Raw genomic sequence first — 5,089 nt, forward strand, 5'->3', positions numbered from 1 at the left:
TTTGATGTCTTTGTCCGTTGGCATCCTGTCCAAGTTCTGATATGATCAGTCTTGTGTGCCAGGCTTCTAGGCTCTCCTATACAGTGTGATTAGATTACTAAAATTAGATATGACAGGCTTTTTCAAATAGGAGGAAAATGGATTCATTACCAAATACCTCCACTAGATGGGACAATAGATGCAAGGTTCAAGGCCATTGTAACTGTCTGAATTTCCACTGGATTATTCTTAAGATTTTCAAAAAACTTATTTGGTCTCAAGGATACAGAAATAAAATCATATTCATCTTGTTTAAAAAGCCATGTTGCATGAACACCTCTGATCTTGATTAATTCCATGTGTATCTGTTGGATCGTAGAAAGATATGCACTGAATTATATTGAACAAAAGTAGAAACGCAACAATTTCAGACTTTACTGAGTTACAGTTCATATCTGGAAATCAGTCAATTTAAATACATTCATTAGGCGCTAATCTATTGATTTCACATGACTGGGAATACAGATATGCATCTGTTGGTCACAGACACCATAAAAAAAAGTAGGGGTGTGACCATTTGCCTCATGCGGCACGCCACAGCTCCTTGGCATAGAGTTAATCAGGCTGTTGATTGTGGTCTGTGGAATGCTGTCCCACTCTTCAATGGCTGTGCGAAGTTGCTGGATATTGACCGGTACTGGAACAAGCTGTTGTACAAGTTGATCCAGAGCATCCCAAACTTGCTCAATGGGTGACATGTCTGGTATGCAGTATGCAGGCCATGGAAGAACTGAGACATTTTCAGCTTCCAGGAATTGTGTACAGATTCTTGCGACAGTGGTGTAAAGTACTTAAGTAGTACTTTAAAGTATTTTTACTGAAGTATTTTTTTTTGTAATCTATACTTTACTATTAATATTTTTGACAACTTTTACTTTTACTTCACCACATTCCTAAAGAAAATAATGTAATTTTTACTTCATACATTTTCCGTGACACCCAAAAGTACTGGATACATTTTGAATGCTTAGCAGGACAGGACAAGGGTCCAATTCACATACTTATCAAGAGAGCATCCCTGGTCATCCCTTCTGCCTCTGATCTAGCGGACTCACTAAACATAAATGCTTAATTTGTAAATTATGTCTAAATGTTGGAGTGCCCCTGGCTATCCGCAAATTAACAAAAACAAGAAAATGGTGCTGTCTGCTTTGCTTAATATAAGGAATTTGAAATGATTTATACTTTTTACTTTTGATACTTAAATATATTTTAGGAATTACATTTACTTTTGATACTTAAGTATATTTAAAACTAAATTATTTTAGGCCTTTACCACAGTAGTATTTTACTGGGGGACTCACTTCTCCTTGAGTCATTTTATGTGAAGGTATTTTTATTTTTACTGAAGTATGACAATTGCATACTTTTTCCACCACTGGCGACTTGGGACTGTGCATTATCATGCTGAAACATGATGGCGGCGGGTGAATGGCACGACAATGGGCCTCAGGATCTCGTCACGGTATCTCTGTTCATTCAAAATGCAATCAGTAAAATGCAATTGAGTTCGTTGTCCGTAGCTTATGACAGCCCATACCATAACCACACCCCCACCATGGGGCACTCTGCTCACAACGTTGACATTAGCAAACTTCTCGCCCACACAACGCCATATACATGGTCTGCGGTTGTGAGGCTGGTTAAGACAGACTGCACATTTTTCTAAAATGACGAAGACAGTTTATGATAGAGAAATTTAAATTAAGTTCTGGTGGACATTCCTGCAGTCAGCATGCCAATTGCACACTCCCTCAAAACTTAAGACATCTGTGGCATTGTGTTTTGCCAAAACGGAACATTTTAGAATGGCCTTTTATTGCTCCGCAGCACAAGTTGCACATGTGTAATGATTATGCTGTTTATTCAGCTTCTTGATATGCCACACCTGTCATGTGGATGGATCATCTTGGCAAAAGAGAAATGATCACTAACAGGGATGAAAACACATTTGCGCACAACCTTTTAGAGAAATAATATTTTTGTGTGTAAAAATTCTGGGATCTTTAATTTCAGCTCATGAAACATGGCACCAACAGTTTACATGTTGTTATATTTTTGTTCAGTGTATAAGAGGCATGTTGAGTAGCATACTCAATCAACTCAGTTGTTAGATTTTCTTTGAGGCAACACAAATTATATGTGAATGTCAATATAAATTACAAAGAAATCTGACAAATTTCTCACTTATGGCTATCAATTTACACTACTAACAATCATGGTATATTCTGTAAGACATGGCAACAGTTGCCAGTTATATTATGCCAGTTATATTATTCCCCCCCTCCCCCAACAGACTTGGGTTGGGCTGCTGGCATGGACAACGGAAAGAGCTGTGTGTTTTTTTCACTCTAAATTACAATCTCTGGAAAAGGCTGAAGAGCAGCTGGAAGATGTTTCTCTCAGAGCATTAAAAGCAGATGGAGTCCAGGCTTGATTGGTTTCCTACCTTGACGTTCTTCCTCTTTAATGTCAAGCCGTCCAACAAACATTTGGCTCCTCTCAACACTTAAATCACAATTTGTTATTTATATGGTGCTTGTAACATATGGATGTGTTCGCTGCCTGCGTGGTAGGCCCAGCCTTCACAGATGAGTTCAGAGGTGACTGAGACGCTGCCTGCGTGGTAGGCCCAGCCTTCACAGATGAGTTCAGAGGTGACTGAGACGCTGCCTGCGTGGTAGGCCCAGCCTTCACAGATGAGTTCAGAGGTGACTGAGACGCTGCCTGCGTGGTAGGCCCAGACTTCACAGATGAGTTCAGCAGTGACTGAGAAGCTGCCTGAGTGGTAGGCCCAGCCTTCACAGATGGATTAGCAGTGACTGAGAAGCTGCCTGCGTGGTAGGCCCAGCCTTCACAGATGAGTTCAGAGGTGACTGAGACGCTGCCTGCATGGTAGGCCCAGCCTTCACAGATGAGTTCAGCAGTGACTGAGACGCTGCCTGCGTGGTAGGCCCAGACTTCACAGATGAGTTCAGCAGTGACTGAGAAGCTGCCTGCGTGGTAGGCCCAGCCTTCACAGATGAGTTCAAGCGGTGACTGACAGGATTCCCAGACTTCCTCCCAGCTCTCTCTGAACAGAGCTGCAGTTGGTTGAGTTGGGGCAGAGCTGCAGTTGGTTGAGTTGGGGCAGAGAGAAAGAGAAATATACAAGACATTAAATGGAAAGTGTTCTCTCCACACTGGGTTATAGATCCATATGCAGTGTTGGGTTTTTGCATGCCAAAGTGGGTTGTGGCATTATTACAAGTATAACCAAAAGTATTGTGAGAAGTGGTTTAGTTTAGCCGGCACATTGTACAGGAGCAGGAGAATATGCTCACTTGCAGAGGCGTCAAGCCCATAGGGGGAACAGAGGCACGTGCCGCCTCAGACTGGTCCAGTAAACATTTTTCCCCAAAAAATGTCTTTGCTTTTTTTGTTGTCCACTTATCAAATTTATGAAGTTGGCCTTAGCAGCCCAGATAGGTTCCCAATCTCACAACTAAACTCAAGAAAACGTCCCTATTTCTGGATCCTGTCTTTCAAAGATAATTCGTAAAACTCCAAATAACTTAACAGATCTTCATTGTAAAGGGTTTAAACACTGTTTCTCATGCTTGTTCAATGAACCATAAACAATTAATGAACATGCACCTGTGGAACGGTCGTTAAGACACTAACAGCTTACAGACGGAAGGAAATTAAGGTCACAGTTATGAAAACTTAGGACACGAAAGAGGCCTTTCTACTGACTCTGAAAAACACCAAAAGAAAGATGCCCAGGGTCCCTGCTCATCTGTGTGAACGTTCCTTTGGCATGCTGCAAGGAGGCATGAGGACTGCAGATGTGGCCAGGGTAATAAATTGCAATGTCCGTACTGTGAGACGCCTAAGACACGCTACAGGGATACAGGACGGACAGCTGATCGTCATCACAGTGGCAGACCACGTGTAACAATACCTGCGCAGGGTCGGTACATCCGAACGTCACACCTGTGGGACAGGTACAGGATGGCAACAACAACTGCCCGAGTTACACCAGGAACGCACAATCCCTCCATCAGTGCTTAGACTGTCCGGAATAGGCTGAGAGAGGCTGGACTGAGGGCTTGTAGGCCTGTTGTAAGGCAGGTCTTCACCAGACATCACTGGCAACAACATCGCCTATGGGCACTAACCCATCGTCTCTGGACCAGACAGGACTGGCAAAAAGTGCTCTTCACTGACGAGTTGCGGTTTTGTCTCACCAGGGGTGATGGTCGGATTCACGTTTATCGTCAAAGGAATGAGTGTTACACCGAGGCCTGTACTCTGGAGCGGGATCAATTTGGAGGTGGAGGTCCGTCATCAAATCAAATGTATTTATATAGCCTTACATCAGCTGATATATCAAAGTGCTGTACAGAAACCCAGCCTAAAACCCCAAACAGCAAGCAATACAGGCGTAGAAGCACGGTGGCTAGGAAAAACTCCCTAGAAAGGCCAAAACCTAGGAAGAAACCTAGAGAGGAACCAGGCTATGAGGGGTGGCTAGTCCTTTTCTGGCTGTGCCAGGTAGACATTATAACAGAACATGGCCAAGATGTTCAAATGTTCATAAATGACCAGCATGGTCAAATAATATTAATCACAGTAGTTGTAGATGGTGCAACAAGTCAGCCCCAAGTCATGGTCTGGGGCGGTGTGTCACAGCATCATCGGGACTGAACTTGTTGTCATTGCAGGCAATCTCAACGCTGTACGTTACAGGGAAGACATGCTCATCCCTCATGTGGTACCCTTCTTGCAGGCTCATTCTGACATGACCCTCCAGCATGACAATGCCACCAGCCATATTGCTCGTTCTGTACGTGTCAGTGTTCTGCCATGGCCAGCGAAGAGCCCGGATCTCAATCCCATTGAGCATGTCTGGGACCTATTGGATCGGAGGGTGAGGGCAAGGGTCATTCCCCCCCAGTAATGTCCGGGAACTTGCAGGTGCAAGAGTGGGGTAACATCTCACAGCATGAACTGGCAATTCTGGTGCAGTCCATGAGGGGGAGATGCACTGCAGTACTTGGTGGCCACA

The sequence above is a fragment of the Oncorhynchus kisutch genome, linkage group LG15, assembly GCF_002021735.2.
Source record: "Oncorhynchus kisutch isolate 150728-3 linkage group LG15, Okis_V2, whole genome shotgun sequence".
NCBI classification, from domain to species: Eukaryota; Metazoa; Chordata; class Actinopteri; order Salmoniformes; family Salmonidae; genus Oncorhynchus; species Oncorhynchus kisutch.